The following is a 26,854-nucleotide window of genomic DNA, read 5'->3' on the forward strand; positions in this document are numbered from 1 at the left end:
CGTGGAACTGCTTTATTTGTGCTCGTATTACGAAATGAATTGCGGATTACGTTACTGATATTATATTTTTTGTTTTAAATTAAAATGTCTTTGTTTTTCTACTATGAGTTTAGCTAAAGCCTAGCTGCCTTATGCAGTTTAAAAGCGCCGGTTTAACCAGGGAAACCCACCCTCTATAGAATTCCAGCGTAAAGTGAAACCCTTAATAACACTTAGCCCGACTTGGGAAACTCGAGAATCTGACTCGATAGTCACATTAGAACACTCGATTAAAGAGGGAGACAGTCCATCTGAACTGAGCAGACTATCACAAAATACAATCAATATACATAATTATTTTACATATAGGGTGAGTGGTAATTAGTTAACGATATTTATACACGTGATTGTACTCATTATTACATTAAACGTAAGCGCGTGTAAACCTCCAAAATACCTACTAGTGTTCTTATAACGCGGGCGTCTAGTTCCTACGCTGGGGCGGGCGTCTAGCTGCTAACAGCTGATCATGCGAAAGCAAGCGCGTGCGAAATTTTGTTATTGTGATAAAAATAAAACTAATGAATAGTTTTTTTAGGAAAGTTGTTTGAAATCATGAGTAGAATTACGTGTTTAAATATCCTTCACTAATTACCAGTCATTTTACATATAGTATATCTACGATATACACTATTATATTACAAAATAATGCTTTAGTTGATAATGTTATAGCTGCAGAAGTTATCCGTGGCTCAAATAGAAACTTGTCGAAACTTGAAATTGATGCCAACTTGTGTTTATACTCTAGTTTTACGTAGATCGAAAGGTACCTAACCAATCTGTGCCTTGAAATATGAAGTAAGTTTTAGTTTCCTAAATGAAATCGTGTATAAATATGATTTTAGCAACACAATAGTATTTAATTAGAGAACAGTAACAGTATAGAGAGCGGGTGTTAATGCGACATTGTGGAAAATGTTCCCAAAAAGTGCGTAGGTGTAATCGTTTACAGCTGCAACCGATTTCGGAAAAAGGCGTAACGTTTATCGACAAAATATAACTTGAATCAAAATCCCTTTCACCCGATATTTCCAAGTGAGTAATTACGGAGCATAGTTCAGCATTGAAGCATGTTTTCTTTTACTGCAAACTTGTAAAGATGAACTCTTTTCAAGAAATAACTTCACCGAGTACAGAAAGTTGATGTATAAAGTAAGAGTTTCCATACTTTATACATCAACTTTCAACAAGTACGGAAGCGTAAATAGTTGTGTTAGCCAGGAACATCCTGCTTTAGTAGTGGCATGCGATTTTGATACTTGAGTTCATTAGTTATAAAAGCTATAATACGTTTCGTATGGGATGAAGTAATGAATTTGTAACGGTGAAAAGATTTAATTGTAGTGTGAAATAGATAGAGCTATGATACAAATAGATAATGTTGAGATCTAAAAATACGTGTCTAATGTTTTGAAATAATCTACGGACATTAAAATTAATAAAAATTAGTCATCTACCATATTCCTTATGTTACATCGGGTATCAGATTGTTTTCAAAATAAGACAATATAATACAAAACTGCCTTTATTTAGACCCAAACACGAGTTATATTATTACACACACAGATACTAAAATACTACGTCACATCCTATTGTTGGTCGCAAAGAGAGCTCTTTCGATATTCTTTAACATAAGTTTAAGCAAAATGTCGGCACGAACAGGGAAGCAATTGTTGCAATTTTAACATTCCCGAGCTTCTGACACTTCACTGCAATTTCATGAGAGTAACTTGTCTTTGAATATTATTCGATGCATTCCGTATTGAGTGTGTGGGTGCAGAGAAAAAAAAAATTGCTAGAAGTTTGCTATTTGTGATAATGTAGATATATTTAAAATGAATTGTGACAGGTTATGACTAGATATTGTTCCGTATAGTAGTTAGTACTTAGTATATTCTCCATTAAGACCATTTTTATTTATAGTTAAATATTGGATTGCTTAATGTGTTTCTAAGCGCTAATCTCGAGAACAGCTGAACCTATTTCGGTAATTCTTTTTTGTTGGGTTTGTAATTGGAAGAACTATGCGAACTTTATTGAGGCGAAAGAGGTATGTAAAATTCGTAGCAATTGGCGTTCCATTGTCTTTGCCTACCTCCACGGGAAACAGGCGTGAGGTTATGTATGTACCTATATATGTTTGTTATAGACGGGAGAAGATTCTTATGTATGCAAAAAAAGCAAAGAATAATTTCTAAGGCGAAACAAAGTTCGAGTGGACACTTGTTTCAAAAAAAACACCACTAGTACATACTAGGTACTAGACTATACCAGACTACGTAGGCGAAAGCAATATCCTATGAACTTTATTAATACATTCTGAAAACACCAATTAAAATTCTTAAGGTCAATCTATTAATAACATTCCATTTTCATCAAAAAACTGGCCAAAAATAATTATATACAATCCGCTACCAAAATGGCGACTATACCAAATTCTTTTTCTAAATTTAAATAACAAAAGTGAAGCGTGGAATGTAGGAAGGGGATCTCTTAACAAAATGTGACACCTATTAGAGGGTAGTGGCCAAGAAGTGAACTGACACGTGTAAGTCCTCTCAAATCCTACCATTTGTGGGGTCACATACGTTGGGGAGCATTTGGATTGGCGAGTCAACTTGTACGTTGGTTTTAGTAGTGTGTTCTGTTTTTCGGATAGCATTGTATGTGTTTTGTTTCTTTTTTTACTATAAGTCTTTGGTTAAGTAATGTGTTCGACGTATTTGTAATGAAGAAGATGCAAGAAGTTTTACAAAGTGATTTAATAAGGGAGATATGTATAAGTAAAGATGGGCAAATAGTTTTATAGAAACTTAATTTTTGGTTTCGAAATTCATTTTCTAATATCTGGAAATAAATAAAATATCAAAAAATATTAATAGTAATATTGCTACAATTAACACGTACCTATACGGTATATTAACCGCACATGTTTCAAACACAATAAAAAAAGCTACTCGCCTAACCCAACCACAACAGTTCAAACGCAGCACAATAGTAAGGGTCATTTCGCACAGCGCGCAAAGGTGTGTAGTCCAAATCTTGACAAAGACGGTGACGTGACGTATTTTTACGCTTTTGACATTTGGGATTACGAGCACAAATGACGAATACATGTGCTTAAGACAACTCGTCTCGTGTAAACCGGGTCTTATGTTATGACGTCATATTTTTCATTTTTACACAAGTGGGTGTCGCTTGTTATAATGTGACAATGTAGTCGAGAGGATTTTGGTTGCTCGCTGTTCCCTGGATATGCTATGTATTTTGGCTGAGATTTGTGTTTTGAAGAGATTTTGTTTCCAGTTTACTTATCATTATGTAATGTAAAATAAATAAATAAATAAAATGTAATTAATTGCAATTGTTCATCTTACAGACAATTTTCAAACGTGACTTGAGGAATATTCTACGAGTATCATTGGACTTTTCAAGTAAACTTTTATTTATCAATACCAAACTGAACCTATCCTACCTCAGCTTCACAATCCTGATCTCCACACCATTGGCACAATACACATTGAATTATGTATTAAAATACCACTCTCAAGGGTTTACGAGTAGTTCCTTTCATCATTCGCTCGAGACTAAAGACACTCATTCAATACGCACAACTTTTGTTCATCACTGTACAAATGTACAATGAATTCGAAAAAATAGCATATAAAGGTTTTTTTTCTACTCGTCAAAGGATTCGGGTTTCTTTTGTAATGTAATGTAAAACTTGGAATAATTTTATCAAGGCGCCCCGTCTTCTAAGATATCTTTTCGCTTTATATGTACCTACCTATAATATATTTGTATGTTAGTTTTGTTATTTTTAGCAATTCCGTACACAAAGAGTGTCGATTTGATGGGACCTTGTTATTACGCCTACGTCACAACGGGTTTGGGTTTGTCACGTTTTTTTTTTACTTAAGACTAAGTATAGTACGTTTAAGATTGAATTAGGATGTGTTTGGATATTTTAAAATTGATTTGTTTAGGGTAATAGTGGCTTGAAATAAATGTTGAGAGGCTAATTAATATATAGGTTCAAGTTAAATTATTAAGGGTTGTAAAATTATTGTTGCTACTGATAGCAACAGCTGTAGAATGCTGTTTATGAATATGAGCCTCTAGCATAGCTTGAAACTAGTCGAGTTCCTCGTGAAATAGTTACGTGAGTAAGCTGATTACACATCACGAAAGTTATAAAAAAAAGGCTGAAAAATTGTTATAATAATTTTAGTTTATCTATCTATCTTCGAATTTAGTTTAAAATATATATTTCAGAAGCTAAAGAAATTAATTTAAATACGTTAACAGATTGAGGTAGCACAACGTCTTAAGCTTATATCCTAAGCTTTATATTAAGTAAACGATTGTAGTAGCAAATTTTCTAGATATTTTGCAAGAGAAATATGAATATTTATTTACAATTAATAATGTAGTGTGCATTCACGAAGCTTAGCACAATCGAGGGAAAGCGGTTTGAATACAAAATTTAATTAAAGGAATAACAACACCATGTAGATAAATCGTGTTATTGAGGGTGTTGCGCGCTCGCAACGTAACTAGTAACTACTTAATTGCTAGTATAAATACTCATGCTTAGTTATTTGTGAGGGGGTTGGTAGAACTATATTATACCTCATTTTATATTATAAATGATATTGTTTGATGCAGGTTGTTCTGCGTAAGTCATACGCTAAAAGGCCAAAGAGACAAACTTATATAAAAAAATGTAATATATTGTTATCAAGTTTTCGATTTCTTCGAGATGTTTGGATTGAACTCTGTCTTATAAATCAAAGTTAAAGTGTATGTCAATATTTTTTTTTTATTTATTTATATTTTTTACAATAAATACAAGGTTATGCATATTTATTAGCAACCAAGAACCAATAAGGTTTTAAACTTGTGCTACCACGGAACTATCTCAAAACTAAAATTATATAAAATGAGTTGTTAAGTTAGTTAGTTTAAATTAATTCCTTAATTAGGCACTTTTGAATTGTCCGCCCATCTGTCTGTTAGTGAAGCTGCTCATTCCAAAATGTAGCTTCGAATAAAGAAGAATGAGCAATAAACTCCATCGTTACTCTTGAACTTCATCATTGACATTGAAGTAGTATAATTTTAAGGCACATAACTCCCTCTCATTCACCCATTCAAAACCACAATTTCACCGCAAACATCATTTAAAAATAATATCCAAGCAAGAATATACCTCAACATTAATTAAACATAAGAAACACATTATTATATATATTGTACATAATATACATAAGTACATAAACGCAGGGACTCGTTCTAAATTTATAAATTCCATTCTATAACGCAATCTCCGGTATCATGGTGTTGCCGAGCTTATTTCACGCATGCGAAATGCATAATTACCTTTAATAACATACGGACTTAGAGTTGAGATTCCTTTGTAAGATTAGATGGGATTCTGCGATGGTTTTTGTGCTCCGAAATATGGACGCCAATGTTTGTGGTTGTATGTTTGACGACAAATGTTTGGACAAATGTTTGGACAAATGTTTGATTGCGAATTGTGTATTGTTCTGGTTGTGTACATGTACATTTGCGATGTCAAGATCGCTCAGTAATTTTATTACATGAAACTTTTTAAATTGAAATTAGAGAAGTGAGAGTACGTTTGCCATATTTACCGTGTCGAGAAAAATAAGATGTTTTATTTACGAAAATTATCAAATTCCCTATGGACAACACCATATCCCCAAAAGGATATTAAAAAATAAACAACCACAAGCAACATAACCAAAAACAAAACGTCTAATCTTAACGCGAACGCGAACGTTTGCGTTAAACGAGGCCAACACTATCCTCGTTCGCGTATACGTAAACGAAAACCATTCAAGTCATTACTGAAGATTGTCCTTGTCGCAGTAATTTCAAAATCTCCCAACATTTTCATAAGCACGCGGTTTCGTGGAACGAAACTTTGTTATGTGTGTTAATACCTACACTTGGAGGTTAAGTACGGTATTATAAGAAGCTGTACGCATATCTATACTTAATTATAAATGTATTAAGGTGTGTATTTGTTTGGAAGCTCTTTGGGAAAGATTCTTTAGGTATGTTAATTACTGGCTCTGAAGCAAAGTATGAGCAAAACTAGGTCTTGGATTTGCTTCTCAATTTTGGTAGACAATATAGAGAATTTGGTTTTATGTTTATGTAACTTCCTCTACTAGCTGATCCTGGCAAACTTTGTACCACTTCAAACATTTTTTTTTGTCTCACCTTTTAAACTTTTCCTGGATTTCCACAAATAATTCAAGACCAAAATTAGCCAAATTGGTCCAGCTGTTCTCGAGTTTTAGCGATACAAACGAACAGTAATTGTACATAGATAGATAGGATGTATTATAAAATGGATTAATAAGTAGTAATAATGTTTTACATGTTTTGACATAAATTAATAGAGGCGAATCCCCTAAAATTATCAAGAATAAATAATAACTTACACACTATAAATCCAGGAAAATCTACTAATTTCTTAACAAAAACAACATCATTTTAAATAAGTACATTTTTAAACCGTGATCCCTCACCCCGTAAATTAATTGTCCTTAAACCTGTACTACCCAAATATTTCAAGCTAAGGGCGTCAGTGGCTTAATATCAGGACTGAGATCGGAAGGTTGACCAAATAATCCCCTCTCATTCTAACAAGACCCATGTTTGACAGCCAACATGGCGGCCCAGCTGGGCTAGCCTTTATTTGAATATAAATAACATTGTGGCCAGTAATAATAAATATACATTAACGCACCATTCCGTACGTTTTACATTTTTATTACCTACGGAGAAAAGTGTTCGTGAATATTATGTAATAGTTCGTCAAGTTGTGTACGGTATATAAGGTGTTCTAAAAGTATCTGCCACGGTTTTAATGGGAGGTAGTTTTGTTTTCATAAATTTGAAAGTTTGTGTATATCTTTGTTATTCAATCACATCAAAATGGCTGATGTGATCGGGATGAAATTTGGGATAGATTATGGTCTGCAATTACATATTCCTATTACTATTTATCCGGCCACGGGAATGCGGATGAAGCCGCTACTTGCGACGTCGCCGCGTCTGCGCACGCTTTTTATGCTAAAGGGTTCCTCTGAGACTCGAAACTAGTAGAGCTTTTCTCCATTAATTTACGTGAGTAAACCGTGTTTTTTATTTAATCGAATAATTTCATGTTATGTAGAACAAGAAGAAAACGAAACAGATACAACCACTGACCTTGTAAGACCAATTACATACATACACATTATGTATTAAAAAACCCACGCAGATAAAAAAAATAAAAAACAAAAACATTTCCCATCACGTACGCACAATACGAGAAACAAACGTTGTTACGAGGACAGAAGCTAACAAAATTGTAAGTCAAAAGATTGACGGCAAACTGATTTCTGTTTTCATACGGGAAGGAAATACATTTATGCGAGAAGGCCCGAATGTTTTCTTACTAGACGAGTATAACTCGATTGTTGGCTTACCAATACACCGGCTCATTGCCTTTGTAAAACTCTGACTGAACAAATTGGATAATGTAGCTCTTTGTTATATATGTGACAGTATTATTTTATTAGAATAACGTGCGTCAAAGGTGGAATGGTTCACGGTTGCTTTCTTTTCCGAATTAGATTTGGAACGCCGGTAGGAAAAACATTAGGTATGTTTTATAAGACGTATTACGTTGTTTTAGTTGTGTAGCTGTATTTTTTTAGCTTTGATGTGCAAATTGAGTTGATTGTTGTTAGTAAACAGAGGGTACGTGAGGCAGGGAAGTCAGTAGCTTTGGATAAGTGTTTACTTGAGTGTGACGTAAATAACATAACGTTTTGTTTGTTCATTAGGTTTTCTAAATGTGTACGCTTTTTGTCTGTTATGGTGTTAATCGGTGTTAGAAATGGGGCCAGTTTTAATCGATTTCAATAAAGAAAAAGAGTCTTACTTGTATGTATGTTTGTGCCTGATTATCTCGCGTTTGGTTGAACTGATTTTGATGCGGTTCTCAGCATAGTAATTTTTCAGACTTGGATAAGGTTTTAGAGATAATATCTGACTCAAAAAATAGAGGCGTTAAATAATATTGAAACGGTTTCTTTTTTTAAGTTCTCGTCTGTAATGGTGCTAATCAGATTTAGAAAGAAATGGGTCCACTTTTTGCATTAAGATCATTCATATCATTACAAATTAGAATCTCAAAACTTCTAACAATTGAACAACGACTCTAAACACTTCAAAACGCACCATCACCAAAAACATTCCGCATTACTAGTCACAATACCTGACACTCTAATCAGACAGTAAGTGGAATCCTCATGACATTACCATCACACGTCATACCTTCCCAAAACGTGATATGGGAAAGAAAACTGGGCACTGTGGGTACTGTGAGTACTGTGGGTAATTTCATTGTCCATATTAGATTACTGGAAAGGTAAGGTTGAGAGCATATCTGTGTAAGGAAACAAGCTTAGTAGCACACGGAGAGATGCGCTCGGATTCACTCGGAATCTCGTAACAAAACCGATGGTGTGTACCTGGTATCCAAATGGGTTTTTTATTGGATTGTTTTTGGAGTAGTGAATGAGGATATGGATTTGGAGGTGGTGTATGAGTGTTAAGGAGTTGCGGACTGCTTAGCGGTTTACCGGGGTTAAGACTTGAAAAGTAGGAGTAGGAACGGCTTGTTTTTAGTCAGTAAGAGTCTGAAATTCCCTCTCGTTTCGCCCAAGTCTCAAAAAAAAGTAACCACGCCAACCGCGCTGTCAATATATTAAGATTATATTACAATTTTCTTTCATTTGTTACTACTAAGAAAAACTACTAAAATTAAAACACAAAGATTAATATTATAATCTAAAAACATTTTCAACTAGCCATTAACTTTAAAACCTCCATTTTAAAACTACAAACGAAGAATTTCATAACAATATTATTATTTAGAAAGTCCAGAAGGGGTGGAAAGAGACCAAATGGTTCAAACGGTCCTCAGGTTACCGATTTACCGAATGTGTTTAATTTTCTTTTTTTTTATACAAACTAAAGGCTATATACGCCTTTGTTATAAGAGGGGACTTCTTTTCATTACCCACGAGACGCGTTGGTAAAGTACATGGTACAATCACGCTCACAAGTGTATAGGTATGAAAAGATCTCTTATTTCTTTTGTGAAACGGTATTTTGTATGCCAAGTAGCATAGTGGGAATTTTGTTTGAACGCTTTTAAAACTAGCTTGAGATTCAAAGGTAGATAGTGATAATCGTCTCTTAGGAAGTATTTGAATGGAGATGTTAGGATAAAATGTTTGTGGTGTTAATCCTTAAAATATAATTTATAAGTGTGGGAGGGCCATGCTTGACCATGCATGACCGGGGTGATAACACGGCCTCACAAAAACGTGAAACAAAGATTGCGATGTGTTTCCTTGTGTGAGTGAGGTTAATGGAGACCCAATTACCCCTTTTTTAATCTTATTGATGCTAAACTTATATTGATGCGGTTGTCAGCATGGTATTTTTCAGATTTAGTAGAAGGTTTTAGGGATATTAATTGGTTCCCTTTTGTTAAAAAAAAAACGTTTTATTGTACAATTTTGATTTTTATTCGGAGTTTGAGAGTCAATAACCTTATGGACTATACGAACAAATCTAAGTTTTACTTTAAACACGTCTGTTTAAAGTAAACCTTTGAGAAATAACAGAGGTAATATCAAAATCCACTCACGCGAATATACGCTCTCGAGCGTAAACAATAAAAACGAAAATTGTTTTTTATCAAACAACTATTATTTTATTGGAACAGTTTTAGTGGAAAAGTTTAAGCTATTGTTGTTTTGAGCCATAAACTACGTTAGGAATATTAATTATATTATTATTCTAGCTTTCTGGTCCGTTATGCAAATGATAAGGGCTGATAAAGTCTACTGTTGCAAAGTAACGGGGACGTTATAATATTATAATAATATTATAAATAATATTATAATTTTGTAACTTTAATAAATAACATAGTATTTTCCGTGTATTCTGTTATAAAGTATCAGTAACCTAGTTTCAACAATAGAACGGTTCTAGATATTTTAGCATTTACCCGACACTATCTGGTTTCTGGTTTTCCGATATCATTTCAGACTTTCGGATTTAGGTGTACTGAAAATTTTACTTAAAACTGAGTTTTTGTTTAAAAACTCTGGGATTTGAATGCAAAGTAAATACTGATACTATTATTAATCAATAGGCGAATGAATGTTACAATATTTGAATGACGAAGACGTGTATTTGTGTGTGTGTGTGTAAACACTCGTACGTGTGAGCTGACCGTACTCGTAATCCAATTACTTTTACACTTTAATTTAAAAAATATATTCGCCCCACAACACGGACAAAGCGATTTCTGGAACTCAGCAAATAATTCCCACATTGGTAGAGTAAACATTTTTATAAAAATCTCAATACAATTTTCGATGTTCGTGTCCGTATGTGGCTGACAGTACGAACGTGTGTTGCAAGAAATTGCGACTGTACGCGACTGTACGACTGGTCCCTGAGATAGTGTTAACTAGACCGTCGGAAGTTGAACAAAAAACACGATTGCACTCATCTGTACCTTTGCAAGGACGTCGAATTAATTTAAAATGTTGTGTTAATTTTTAGTTATTGTTATCTTTAAACTGAAATGTGCTTTAAGTTAAAGAAACGAAGGTGTCATTTAGAATGGCGTTTATTTTATTTCTTATGTTGGCGTGTTAATTTTTAGTTATTGTCATCTTTAAACTGAAATGTGCTTTAAGTTTGAAAGACGAAAGCCCTATTTAGAATGGCGTTTATTTTATTCCTTCCAGCTCTTGTTGGCTGACGATTTTCTTACAGTGTCGTGGAATTATTGTAAGACTTGTAATCTTTTAGTTTTTCCTTTTGAATATTATATATTTTTCGTTTCATCTCAGTTTTACGTTTTTGATTATTTAAAAGTTCTGCTGGTCACACAGTTTTTGCTTAAGTCTATCTCATTAGTGTTCTTCGGGCAAATTGTTCTGTGGTTGACTTTTTATAAATGTGCCATTATTCCTTTAGACTCATTATTAGACTGCCACGTTGGTCGAGTGGTCGCAAGTGCGACTTGGACCGAAAAGGGCTCTAGGGTTCGATTCCTGGGTCGAGCAAAGTATTACTGGGCTTTTTTCTATTTTTCGAAATTTCTCAGTAGTAGAATTGTGCCCAGTGTATGGCAATTGGCTCACCCCCTATTACATGGGACTTATGGCAAAAATGGTAAAAAGTGGTTATAAATTGTACAGTGGCATTACGTGTCGTAATGTGCATCTCTGCCTAACCCTTCGGAGAGAAAAACGAGACGTTGCCTTGCGTGCTTTTTCATAAAAAATCTCATAAGACCAACACCATAAAAAAAAACATCTTCACAAAATAATCCCATAATCAGTACCTACAGAACCGCAAAACTTCTTCCACACGAAAAACAATTATGAATTTAACGAGCTATAATACCGGTATAAACCGGTACAAGTACAGGGTGTACTTGTATCTGACATGGTACAAGATATTAAAGAACCCCCCTCATCCTGTATTTTACCTGACCCAAATCCATATACACTTGGAGCAAAGTTTTCAACATCATACAAGTTACTTCAAGTGAGGGTCCAACGGAAAACATAAGGTACACATCGGGACAAAAAAAGTGGTGCACCTTTTTCTTTTGTAGCAAAGTGAGTAGTTTGCTATTTTACATGATATTGATTTTATTAAAAACAACATTTTACATTAAAACCTAAGGTATCTACTTGGAGTTTGCGATTAAACTTTTTTTTATGGTTTACCGACTTAGTAAACGAGCAGATGGATCACCTGATGGTAAGCAATATTCGGCGACCATGGACATCCGAAACATTAGAGGCGTTACAAGTGCGTTGCCTGCCTTTTGGGGGTTGGGAATTTAAGGGTTGTTGGTGAATCGGGGATTGGGAAGAGGAGTAATTGGGGCTCCAGTAACCTAACTCACATAACGAAATATAACACAAGCGTTGTTTCACGTAGATTTTCTGTGAACGAACGAAGCATTTTCTTAGCAGTACTTTTTACATTAATTTCATATCCACATTATTTTATTTACGAATAAAACAATAAAATTAACAAAGAACTCGCCTATTTAACATAAACAACGACATTATTCGTTAATTACTAAGTACTTGTGATAAAATTTAGAGAAGTAATAAAATAAAATATTTTACTCAACGCTCTGGAACAATAACATTCATTGTCAAGTTGTATAAACTTTCCGGCAAACATTTTCAATTGAATTTATCATCTGTACAAATTCACAACATCAACCGAAATTATGTTCTTTTCGTCTATTGAACTAAAATTCCAAGTACTGAACGAGTCTTTAAATAAAATATAATATAAATATAACTCTTAGGAAGTAAATAAAATAATAAATTCTTCAACAAACTTCATCTCATCTGTTATTATTATTATAAGAAAAGGGTAGATGATTAATTTTTATTTTAATGTCCGTCTTATAGATTATTTTAAAACGATAGACACATTTTTTATTTTCTTAGAGAAACAAATACTTCAAAGATATATTGATTTGAAATATCATGACGTCACTTCTCGGTAATGACGTAGTTGCTCCCATTCATAAACTTTGATTTGTCGTATCTAAATATTGTTATCTTATAAGACAAAATAAAAAAAAATACGTGTCTTATATTTTTCATTACGGACTAAACAGATTTTTATACCCCGTCATCATCCCTATCATAACAGCATTCACTGGATAATATAATAATAAAAAAATAAACTTGATTCTAAAAGGTGAGTCATTTTGTGTGCACTGACGTGTAACATAGGAAACGACAAGTAAGAGAAAAGTATTTCGCTTGAAACTCTAAGTGAATTGGATTTGAAGCGAGATGAAACTCTGATAACTTATGTAGAACTATTTATATGGACGGGATAGACAACAATCTGGTGTATACTGGATTATTCGTATTGTATACTTAAGGATGACATAGTTAAACAAAGTTACTACAGTGAAACCTCGTTAAGTGAGACATCAAGGGACCTTCAAATTGGTATCACTTATAGAGGTATTCCACTAACCCAGTGTCTCAGATAACCAGGTATAAATAAACATTTGTCTCATTTACAGAGGGTTCCATTAATGGAGGTGAACATACGGGTTATTTTACATAGAGAGGTGTGATTCTTAAATAAAACAATGTGTTATGTGCACATTATAAATGAATAAGAATAAGTAAATCAACAAACAAAACGATGTTGTCTCAGTTACTGAGGTTTATGCATTAAAATTCACTTGCTGTCTCAGTTATAGAGGTAACTAAGATGACAAACCGAAAGAATGAATCCTAGATATAGAGGGTTGTTTGTCCCACTAATAGAGGTAATTCAGTGCCAATGGGTAGGGACCTCAGTATGAGTTCCATTTGTGGAGGTTTCTAACTTATCCAGGTCCCACTTAACCAAGTTTCACTGTATATTATACATAGTTTGGTTAAAGAGTAATTATGCAACTAAAAAACGTGTTACGAGAGTATCTGTTTTGTTTGTCATCGTGGCACAAAATGTAATGTAATGTAATGAAATGTAAATGTGGGATAGCCATGCTTCGGCACGGATTGACCGGCTCGACAGGAGTGATACCACGGCCTCACAGTGAACTGACGTGTAAGAACGGTTGCGTTGTGTGAGTAAGGTTACCGGAGGTGCTATTACCCCACTTCCCAATCTTCTCAATCCCCAATTCCCCAATAACTCTGAAATGCCTAACCCCCAAAAGGCCGGCAATGCATTTGTAAAGCCTCTGGTGTTTTGGGTGTCGGTAGGAAGCAGCAATTGCTTAACATCAGGTGATTCGTCTGCTCGTATACCGGTTTATACCATAAAAAAGGAAAAAGTTATAATGTGAAAGAATTATGCTTTTTACTCAACTCAGTGCTCAACTTAACTCGAGCTCGCACTTCACATTATTTCCTTCTAACATAGAAATGTACAGCGCTGGTACTCGAGCGTAAATATTAAAAAAGAACTTTTCCAAAACCCGTGACGAAAGGCAGGAACTAATTAAAACATAAGAACATCGCGTCTCATAATCCCGAGTGTCGCGACACTACACACTAGTGTCTCCTGGCAGACGGTGTCTCGAGAGCACTCTACGACACCAAACGAGGGCAGCCGAGCCGCGGAGAGCGCTTTAATTTGGATCAAATATGCTTGATTTTTTAATGAATACCTCGCTGGGGATTCCTTTTTTTCTTACTTCTCCTAAATTGAATTTATTCAGTGACGCGTTTCACCGTTCCTTTGAGTCAATAAAAAGGGAAATTTTACATGTGCCCCGAAGATTAATAATGAGATTCGAGACATAAGAGTCTTATTAAGTAGGCTCCTCGTAGGAATTGATGAAATATTTTCCGTTTTTTTTGGTAACTACCTATAGTCTATTCGAGCATAGCCTTCTGAACATTCCTTTTGATATTTGCAAAATGTTGGTCGCTAATTTCCCGTAGGACATTTTACTTTGTAGATATTATGTAATTAAGTTAAATAATGAGACTAGTCATGGTATGTAACATTGCTCTTTGTATGTAACACCCACGCAACATTCATTTAAAAACCCTTTGTTTCTAAATCGGGAAATTCTCTTAATGTCACTGAGCAGTAACTACCTATTGCAAACTGTCTACAATATTGGTACATGCTACGATACCTACATGACAACCAAACTGAATATACTTCCATCGGTACCATAATCGATGAAAGCTGATTTGTGAAAGAAATACATAAGGCGAATATGAATGGGACTGTCGGAAAAGGGCGTTTTAGACGGACATATAGCGACCAGATTGGTGATATATTAAAGAAGGGCCAAATTAAAAACACCCTTAACCGACGAGCAAAAAGATTATGACTATTGATGAAGCGAAAGGGGGATGTAAGATTCATAGCAAATGGCGTTCCATTGTCTCAGGTCTACCCTCATGGGAGACAGGCAGAGCTTATGAATATGTCAGTACCATAACTGTTAGCAATTACTTACGAAAAAAATGTTCAACATTATTCATAATAACAAAATGTCTGAATATTTTGTACTTTATTTATATAGTCCTCTTCACAGTTCCCATGGACGTCAAGCCCTTTATCAGATTTGGAACTTGTTCTCAACTTCCAAAACAATATTTTTTGTTCCATAGCGAGGACGAAATTTAATCATTCACGAAGTCTCGACCAATTCAGATGGACTTCATTCCGTTTTTCAAGGTCCCACGCCTGTCGGATGATACAATTAAGTAAACCCAACAAACTTTCGGCTTGAACGTCGGAAATTTTGACGAATAACAATTTCTATGAGTCAAAATTTGTTAAGTTCGCAAATTGTGTTCGTTATATTGCAGCTAAAGGATTCTGATATAATTTATTAACAAATCCGAGACATAGACTTCTAGTTAAGTTAATTAGAAATTCTGGTACCTTTTCTATGGGAATGAAGAAGTTTATACCTACGTAACTAGTTTCGTACTTAACTTCCGAAAAAGTAGGACTCGTTGTTGAGTGTTTAACATCGTATATTATCATATGAATCAGATTACAGAAACTAAACCTTACCATTATAACTAATAACCATTAATTTGCTTTCCACTACACTATAATTTAACTCTAGATAATAGGGACAATAAGAGCTCCATTATTAATCCATATATAACCGTGACACGTGTCAGAGTGGACGTGGATTGACAAACATCACCCGTGGCGATGCGCGTCGGTGCAACAGACAGATGGCGCCTCAGGGAGCTTGCGGCACCAATGCACTTTTTGTCCAGAATATATGGAGCTGCTTTGAAACAGGATTACTATAATTTGTACAGAGCGGCTACAGTGAAATACCATCACGATCTGCTTCGTTTTAATGTTGTTAAGAAGAGAACAAAACAATTGTGTTGCGCAACTAAAACATGGTTTAATTAAACAAAGGGCAGACATTTTTGTGCTCTATTCTTGTAAGAACTTAATAGAAAATCTAAAAAATCAATCATTATCTTATATATACTACTATATTATATCGTCATATATCGTCAGTCCTTTATCCCCGAAGGGGTAGGCAGAGGGGCACATTATGACACGTAATGCCACTGTACAATGTAACTCCGTGCTACTATTGAGAAATTTTCGAAAATCCGAAAAAAAGCCCAGTAAATCGAAGCCGAGACTCCTTGCCCGGCAGTCGCACTTGCAACCACTCCGCCAACGAGGCAGTTTATACATACAACTATACTTAAATAATATCGGTTTAATGATACCGATGGTCATCAGATAAAAATGCTTTGCTCAATTCGAAAAGACTTTTACAAGTCAAATTCTTTAGAACTACACTCGACTGGTTACATTAGAAAGCAAACCAATAATTTAAGAGAAAATTCAACGACAGAATCATGCACGGATGATTGCCCCAATCGAGTTCGGTTGGGGTGAAATTGTGTGAACAAATGTTAACACGAGAAAAGCTTTTAATATAAAACAAACGTAACAAGCCGACGATACTGATAGGAAGCGAAATTACACCTCGTCTCATCGCAAACTGCTGTAATCACAAACAATTTCAAAGCGAAGAAGATTGCTGCGATTCGCAATATTGTTAGACACGATCCAAGGATGAAGAATCAGCGATTTGTATAACAATACAAAGTTAAATATTTTTGAAATCATCAATTTTAATATTCATTTGGATTTTTATACGATGTTTTAAAAGTGATTAATGATTTAAATAGTTATAAATCAAGTGTTTCTATCTAAAATACCTAATGATAAATAAGAAATTTGTCGGTTCAGATAACAAAAGACATTTGCAAAACCCAGTCTATTTAGAACATTAACGCTGACTTTTATTCCACGAATCGCTACCGTCAGCCTCTTGGCAACTCAATGGCTTATAAGCAACGAAAGATCCCTTAAAGTGAAAATACAGATTGCGACTTTACAAAATGTGTATACGTAGTTATTTTCTCGTGAAATAAACTTAGCGGGTTGATGGTACACCCCCAGGGCACTCGGTTCTTGCCAAATTTTATTGTAATAAGCTTTAATCAGAAACTTTGTTAATTAGGCCAAACAAAACACGGTGCTAAGTTTGTCTCGTAAAAATGTGCAGTTCAACGTGTGCCGTTGTGATTTTAATTTACTACACGTATAGGCTTCTTATTGAGGCGTGTGTTTGTTCGATAATATAATTGTTGAAGTTTGTATATTGTGTTTAATTTACGATTGACGTCATGCTGTGAATCGATTTGAACTGTGAACTTCCACTAATTCCGAGTGTGATTTCTACAATGCTTAAAGCCTTCAGAGTAGAACTACCTTGAGAAACTCAGGACCTTAAGCGTCTAAGGTGTTAAGCAAATATAAATTTAACTCAGTAGTTTTTTAGACGAAAGTTAGGAATAGAAACTTAGTATTGTACTTTTTACAGAGCATCTACGAGTAGCTTCACTGACGGACAGTCTGACAGTCTATTTATTTGTTAATTATTATGTTATAGGCTTACTCACGTAACTGTTTGATGAGGAACTCGGTGGAAATCGTGGAACGTATTTATTTGTTGACGTTTCAAAAGTAGCTGATAATGGTTTAATTGGAATAAACTTGGTTTTTGACTTTGATTTACAGACATATCATCTGCTTAAGAACAGAGAAAAACATGATCCGATAGTCTATTACCTAAAATAGTACCCAAAATAGAACACACGATTTGCAGAATATTCGCATTAAACGTGGCATTATATTGAATATAAATTCCTATATTGAATATGCTCACGTTATGTGCAAGAGGCAACGAAAAGCCATTGCATTGAAGTTTATATACGTTGTGAAGTAAATTTGATTTGGTGCATCGAATAGAGTACTGCACATCCTATTTATTATGGCTACATTTGTTCGGTCTCCAGCAGAAATATGTGAATGTAAGTTGACAGTTTTTCATGTATTTCCTGATCTACTCGTAGTTCTGTAGAATTTGTCTGATAGGGAAATTGTGTGATGTGCATTTTGGTGCGCCATTTTGTTTTGTTTTCGTTTAGGGGTACTTTATTTTGTGGTATTATTATCTTTGTTCTTATTATGAGGATTATAGCGTTGCTAGCGCATTTTGTTTTGTTATTGCTTGCTATTTTACTGCCAATTTCAATTGACGATCTTAATCCTGTTGCTGTTGAAATGAGATGAAAATGAAAATATCCTTTATTCTCCACATCCACATCGGGTAATAGTGTTTGAGAGACTCCTTTTAAGCAAAATATGCCTGTGTTAGGAGACCCTACTCTTCTATAACAAAAAACTCTTACAATATAAAAAGTTGGCGTTTTTACAAAAACATAAAAGATATTAAACAGAAAAACAAAAAGGTGTGTGTGTGTTTGTGTTTATGTGTGTGTGCGTTATTCATGTAAAACGAGTAAGTAGTTCCTGAGTCATCTCTTATACTTACGGGAAGAGTAGGGGTGGTGAGTTATATTAGAATGAGCTAGAACAGTCAGTCAATACAATTTCCATAAATTTGATGTATAACACAAAATAACAACAATCCTAGTCAATATCTGTGATTGTCATTACGGTGGAGTCTGTTCGACAACTAATCACGGTATGGTTTAGTTTATTTTCTAGTTAAATGATTTATTGCTCACTGCGTAATGAGAAATCATCGTCTGTTGTTGATTTATTACTAGTAATCCTGTTGTTTATAAAGTAAATGTTAATATAGAGGCCATCTATTGCCAATGAAAGCCTTTTAAAGAGTGCACAAATCCATATCACGCATCTTTCCATATAAAAAATAGCCTAGTTGAGTCCTTTTCCACCAATGCTAAGCTATGTGTACCATTGAATATGATTGGTGTAAGCCAAACGCATCACAGCAACGTAGCATAGCACATCTCTGGAGGAAAAGCACCCTAATCACAAAAAAGTGCTAAAACAAAACACCATCTTCATACAAACATTTTCTAAAAACACATGTTCAATAGATCATAAAAATCTCCAGTGCGACATTATTCTAGCGATACGACACTCTATAAAGAAACACATACTTTGGAACCAGACTCAAAGGAGCCATTACAATTTTTACTATCAATATTCCGTTGAAAACAACTGAGAGGGTTACGTGTCACAAAATATGTTAAAAGTTTGTAACAAAGTTCGTCTCGGGCGCCGATCGATGTGTTTGTTCTATGCTAGAGTTCGATGCATAGTTTGTTCCAGGGGCGGTTTAAACATGGAGAACGCCCTTTTTTAAGGGGGGAAAACCATGTATCGTCTTTTTCCGCTTTGGGTGAGGCGAGAGGGAGTGTCAGACACTTACTGACTAAAAACCACCCCGTACCTACTCCTGCTTTTCGAGCCGGAGACCCGGTAAACCCACTAGGTAGTCTGCAGCTCTGAATCAGGCACTAGCCCTATTGGGCCCCATTAGTGGGGGTCTGATGACTTTTGAGGAGCGTGCGAAACGCAACGCGCCGTACGCTCGGGTCTGGTTCTGGTCGGACGGTGAGCTACCATTGGTCGCCGTCCGCAGAGAATGTTCTAGCGCGTTTCGCGACGCTCTTTTGTTACCTGGCGCCCAAGCCACTTACTTAACTCGCCTTGGGGATGGTAATACGGCTCTGGTTTGTTCCTATTGTCAGCACTTAGTATCTATATTCTCTTTTAAGTTGATCTTCGTAGTTGAACTGTTCAAGATTGTTACTTTTCTTTTCATCATAATATTGTACCAACGAAATGTTTTCGTTAAATTCTTTTAGTTGCAAAATTTTGTTCGAAGTTTCTCTTACTTAGATATAATAATATTGTATAAAAAATAAGCTAAGCATACTTTCCCCCACGTTTCATTTTAAAGAGAATGTGAGAGATGTTTCTCTTTAATTTATTTTTTAGGTACGTTATTAAGTGGAGTAATAAAAAATGAGATACCGTACTTCTAAGACTCGTGTGTATGTTTTGGTAATATCTGAAAAATATACGTCTGCGTAAAAATAATCATATAAAAGGTGATATGTCAAGGAGAAACAATTTTATATAGATGAGCTTTAGTCAAAGTTAATATAGTGGAACGATAAGGAATTTCTATTTTAGGGGTACAGGGAAAAAGGGGGCACAGTTCCCATAAAACAAAAATTCGAACAGGAAGATCAAAGATAATAAAATATACTATGTTTTAGTGTCATGGTGTTCCATGCACCTTTTATCCCATAGCGCACTATCTGGAAGTCGTTCTAATGCGACATACGCCGTAGAATTTACTACCATTACCCACAAAAGCTCCTCCAAAAAATATGGCGCCGTTTGAGCTCGAATTACAAGGGCTCAGCGTGATATGATTGGTGCAAGTCAAAAGAGAAAATAATAAAAAGGCTATTTATTTTTATAAAGTCTGATATTCATTAACATTTATCTATTACAAACAAATATGTTTTTAAGATAAAATTAAATGCATTGAAGTTTTGTGGTGTTAAAAGCCATGAAACCTAAATAATTTGACCGTATAACTATTTTAGGTCTCCAGCGAGATAGATATAGGTAGATTTGATTATCTTTCTTTATAAGTTCCATATAATAGAGGGTAAGCCTATTGTCATACACCAGGTCACAATTTCAGCCTTTGTGCTATTACAAGAACTACTTAAAAAGTATACCATTAGGAATTGTCGCCATTAATGATTCCGACTATCAAACTAACCGACAAAACAAGACCATACTAATAACTCTTCTAATATCCACAAATGACATATGCCTCTCATTAATGCACCGTCATCATGTAAACCATCTGCTCATGAACAAAACTTCTCTCGTCGCTCATAACTTGTACCACAACCCAAGGCTTTGTTTCAAGTGGTCGCATTTATTCTCCGCATGTCCTAGTCCACTTTAATTACGGACAATTTATATTCAGATTAACGCAGGCGCAGGCAGGTGTCCTGCTAGTCTCGCCGTAGTAACCACTTCAATTATGCACCTTATGTGATTTTAATAACGAAGTGTAGAGATTTAGGTACTTGAATTGTTGAATTATAGATTCGTTTGTTCTTTGATGTGAGATTTTTCAGTGCCTGGCTTATATAGTTGTTTGACTGCTTCTTTGGTCAAGGGCCGAGCAAAAAGTCTTGGTTTCATAGTTCTCGGATAATAAAAGTACTGATGAGTGACAACTATTTTTGGTTAATTGTTATATTATCGGCATACTCATGTAATTGTCGCGCTGCACTATTTTTGGTTTTCGATAATTATCATGGAATCTGGAATAGGTTTTTAGGTAGCATTGACACCTTTGATGTTAATACAGGTATCGTCAATCCATTTACTCACTAATGACAAGTTCTTGAAATGTAAAATAATATCTCAAACTCCTTCAAAACAAAATCAAAAGCGAGCAGAGTTTGACCATCGCCCGAAACATCTAATTAGCAAAGTCATAATCACGAAAACCAAAACTAGAATGCACTTAAAGCACCCTTACGGTCATAAATTTAGAGCTCACAATCCCAAATCTGGCGACATAAACAAGATGGTAATCAGCAGTGTCTGACTTACAGTGACGTTGGGCGTGATTTACAATAATAGGCGCTAACAGCGGCTCGGAGTTCGATATAATCCTGATAGACAGTCATAGTTTGTGGTCGGAGACGGGCTATAATGTGAGCGAGGAGATGGGGGGAATTAATCAAGTATATAATACCTATGTGCTGTGTGAAATGTATGACAAGGGCATGGGCCAAGAGTCCGGTGAGAAGTGTGGGAGAGCCATGCTTTGTGTCGAATGGGCCGGTTCGACTGGAGTGATACCACGGCCTCACCGAAAATCGACGCGCAACAACGCTTGCGTTGTGTTTTGTTGTGTGAGTGAGGTTACCGGTTACCCAATTCCCACCTTCCTAATCTTCCCAATCCCCGATTCCCCAACAACCCTTAAATTCCTAACTCCCAAAAGGCCGAAAATGCACTTGTAACGTCTCTGATGTTTTAGAGTTCTTGGGCGGCGGCGATTGCTTACCATCAGGTTTCTTACGGCTGCCCCTTTCGTGTTCCATAAAAAAAAAATACTAATGGAATTTAAAATGGAATATGGAATTTCTTGCCCGTTCTTCTCCATTCGAAGCTATACTTTGGAACGAGCACCTATCTTTATTGCCAGGCAGACTATTATTTATTTCTTTATTTGTTGACGTTTCAAAAGTACCTATTTATGGTTTAATTGGAATAAATGATTTGACTTTGACTAACAAAACCTCGTATCATTCTTTAAAATGTTGGTCAAGTCATAATCACATTTAAGATATTCTTTACCAAAATTATTCAATAACCTTATTAAAACTATGCGTCCAAGCAATCTAGCCGCTTACCAACAAACCTAGCCTTACACAAACGTTCGTGCGTACCACGAATGATACGATTTTACTAATAAAACGTCAGATTATAGGTATTTAGGGGCTTATAGACTTATCTAGTAAATGCTCAGTTCGTAAGATACTTATGGCTCGTAATTCTAAGAGATTTGTTAAGGCACAGAAGCCTAACGAATGGTCGGTCTATGGTCTTATTTATAAGTGAGTTATAAGACTTATAAGCCCGTTTATAGAGTTGCCAAACAGCCTGTAATCATATTTTATTATTTCTTCGAATTGGGTTTACCGTTTACCGCAATTCCGTAAGCTTCGGTTTTAGTATGAAATGGTAGAATTAATGTTTGGCATTACAAATATTTTATACAGAATTTATTATAAACAGCGCAATGGAAATGCCACTTTCTAGCTTTAAATAGGATTTCACAGAAAAAAAATATTTTATAATAGTCAACATCATTTTCATACGAAACTGCACCGTGAACGCTTCGCAAAGTTATTTGGTAGCCATAAAGCAAACTGTCACCTCATTGGCTAGGTGGGTTCCATTGTCATTATAACTTCACCAATAATCGGGTCAGGAGCAATGATCGACCAATCAAAACTTGTGAATATTGCATTCGCCTACGTGGTTCCATAATAATAGTTTAAACAAACGTCACGATTTCGTTCAAGTTTCAAGTAATTCAACTAATAACCATACCTATTAATTATCAGTTCCAATTTCGAAATAATAATATGTGAGTGAACAGAAAAAGTAAAAAAAAAAACAACAGGCAATTAATTGATTTTACATTTTAAAATTAGAATGTTATAAATAAAATTAAAAATGAAATAGACGATTCCATTTTTAAACAAACGTGTCAGATACGCTCAATCACATGAATGATATTTTCGAGAATGAACCACAGATAATTAATAATTAGTTTTTTTAGCTATATAGTGTTGTGTAGAAAAGTTAGTTTCAAACTAGTCGATTTTTCGAATAATCTTTTAGCATTTAATTTTTGCGGATATAGAATGTAGGTATTTGAAAGCATACTGTATGTGTATGTGAACATGTATGTTTGTAAACGCACCCACGACACAGGAGAAAATCCTAGTGTGGGGCAACGTTTTTTTTAAAAAAAAAAAAAAAAATACGAGTTTGTTAATGTATTTACTCACACAAATTACCGTTTTAGAAACCAAAGATTTTGCAAGGAAATGAAGCCTTATATGTACGATATCATATTATATGATATGTGACGAATCTATATGTACATAGGTATATTTGCTATGTGGGTTACCGGTACCTTATATCGTTGGAAGCCGCTTAACCACCAGACCTCATATTAATTTACCAAGTCGTATAGTTAAATGGAAGTATCGAATATTCGCTTCAATGTTTCAGGAAGTCGATTATAAAGGCTTCGTCCGATTGCGGTAGGAATCGGTTACCATTTTCCTAGGATATACCCACAGCTATTTAGTATATACCAAAAAATGGAGGCAGGATCAGACTTTGACTTTTATTTATTTATTTATTTTATACTTAATTGCACACATACAAACACATTTACATTGTAATAGTAATTTATGTACAATGGGCGGTCTTCTTTAGATTATATTTTGTTTAGTATGAAAATTTGATTATATTAATCTTAATTTATTTAAAGAGTTTTGTTTTAATAGAAAATTTCACTCCAATTAAGTATAAAGATAATTTAAAAACTATAATTTAAGACATTATATAATTCAGGCAAACTACTGCAATAATTATATTAATAATTCATGTCTTATAAATTGAATAACTATCCAGCCATTCAACCCTTGTACCGCGCGGCTCACACAATTACAGTAAGTATGTAAACAGGGGCCTGTTGTACCCCACTCACTAAAACGTCAATCATCTTCATGTTATTTGAATGACGCAATGACGTCACAAGTCAAATTATTGCAAATAGATTTTATTGTATTATAGAGCATGTTTATAAGCGCTTAAGACTGTTAAGAGCATTTAATTTTGATTAATAAATTGATATGAATTCTTTGACGTTAAGGTCGAAAATCGCTTGCAGCAGAATCTATTGATGATGGGTGCATCAAAATTAGACTCTATGTTATATGGGTTAAAACTCATTTGTCTTTGAATGTATTGTTTATTCGTACCTACATAGAGACACGTACATTGAGGTAGTAATACATTACAATTACTTGACGTTTACAACTTGTACGCTGAGGGAAGAGGAAGATAAACCTGGGATACACGAATAAAGAGGTTTTAGTGTGCCTAACCTCATAAATGTAAGTAAAAAAGTAGAGGGAATGTAAATTTTATTAAAAGAAAAGATGCAGATACCTACATAGAAATATTTTAAATGCCAATTTTTTATATCAGATTGTTAATAATAATTATAGTTTGAATTGTGCCCGGTATAACATGGCAATAGGCTCACACCCTATTACATGGGACTTGGTGGGTGTACATTGTATAGTGGTATTATGTACTGTAATTTTTTTTTTTTTTTTAAATCGTTTATTCACTTAAATATACATATAAAAATACATACAAAAATCGCCAAACTGTAAGTCAGTTTGTTGGCGATAATGGCGCTCTTTAATTTACAATTCTTATTCTTATATCTTTTATATTATTATGTACTTATCTACGTTAATACTTTTTTTTATATAAAACAAAAACTTATCACATACATATTGTTAATATTCATATTTATCTTATATATATATATATCTCCATATCTATATATTCTTAGGTACATTACATTTTTATATCCTTTAAGTAGTATTTCTTCAGTCTTTTTTTCAAACTACACATATTACTAATTTTGTTCGAGTCCCTTAAAATATCTATCTTATTAAATATTGTTGGTGTTAAATATTGCCTGGTTCTTTTGCCATAATAGTTTTTTACATGCGATATTACAAGTTTTCGTTGTGCAGCATTCCTAGTTTTATATTTATGATTTACAGCTTCTTTGTATTTATCTATATTGTATTGTTCTACAGCTATTAAATATTCAACTTTTTCATGCACTGGTATTATCTTTCGGTATTTTAGCAATTCGTCGTAATTCTGTTTATATTTTAATTTCACCTTTTTGCTAACAAGATGTTTACACAATCTAATCTGTAGTTGTTTAATTAAATCTAATTGTGTTTTAAATGTAAGTCCATAACTACTCAAGCCATAACTAATTAGTGAGTCGGCAAGTGCGAAATACAATACATACAGTACTTTTTTACTTACAAACTTACTGAGGTGAAAGAATTTACCCAGGATCGACTGTAGTTTGGAACACACATCATTGACTTGCAGCTTCCAATTTAAATTACAATCCACCTTTAAACCTAAATATTTATATTTATCTACTTTGTCTATATTAGTACATTGGCATCTATTTTTTTTATTATGCAAACATTCGTATGTATGACCTGTTAAGTGTATCTGTATTTGGTTCTTATAGCCACTATAGGGGGAATATATCAACATCAACTTAGTTTTAGCAAAATTTAGAATTATCCCGTTATCATGAGCCCACCTTATTATATTTTCAAAATCTGCCTGCATGTGGTGTTGCGCGTCCGCCGCGCTAGTGGATGAGTATAACAGGCACATGTCGTCTGCGTACATATACGTGGTGCAGTGTTTTATCACGTTAATCACACTGTTCACGTGCATGATGTACCCTACCGGGCCGAAGACCGAGCCGGTTGGTACACCCAGGTTCACGTTTACCTCGTCCCCAACGGTACCGTCTATGTACGTGCGAAGAGTTCTGTTCTCCAGGTAACTTTTAAACCAGCGGTTGATGGGTCCTCTTACCCCACATTCATCCATAGCGCGCAGTAGCACGTCATGCTCTAAAGTATCAAATGCTTTTTTATAATCTATAAACAGTGCTGTGACAAACTTACCCTGGTTCAGGCTGTTGTTTACGTAGTCGGTGAACTCGGCAAGCGCGGTAGCAGTGCTGCGCCCGCGTCTGAACCCGTGCTGTGACTCTGATATTATATTATATTTTTCTAGATAGCTACTAACCTGATTAACTATTACTTTTTCTACTATTTTATTTATTACTGTTAATATTGCCACCGGCCTGTAGTTGCTATAATCCAAATGATTTCCTTGTTTATATATAGGTCTTATTATAGACTTTTTTAATAGATCCGGGTAAACTCCTTCACTAACACACATATTAATAAACTTTGCCAAAATTGGACTAATTTGTTTCTTCACCGCTTTTATGTCTTGCACCCTTATGCCATCTATACCCGGTCCCTTGTTGCTACTTAAACTATTTATATATTTTTCTATGGTACTAGCTTCAACTTTCTTAAAATAAAATGACTTATCACTAGGTTTTATATAG

The 26,854-nt window shown here is 34.6% G+C and overlaps 1 protein-coding gene across 6 annotated transcripts in view; it reads right to left on the reverse strand.

The window, feature by feature from the left end:
• Window positions 1-26,854, reverse strand: part of LOC118272772 (tyrosine-protein phosphatase Lar) — a 407,994-nt gene that overhangs the window by 78,017 nt on the left and 303,123 nt on the right. The window lies entirely within an intron of this gene.

The sequence above is a fragment of the Spodoptera frugiperda genome, chromosome 4, assembly GCF_023101765.2.
Source record: "Spodoptera frugiperda isolate SF20-4 chromosome 4, AGI-APGP_CSIRO_Sfru_2.0, whole genome shotgun sequence".
Taxonomy (NCBI): Eukaryota; Metazoa; Arthropoda; class Insecta; order Lepidoptera; family Noctuidae; genus Spodoptera; species Spodoptera frugiperda.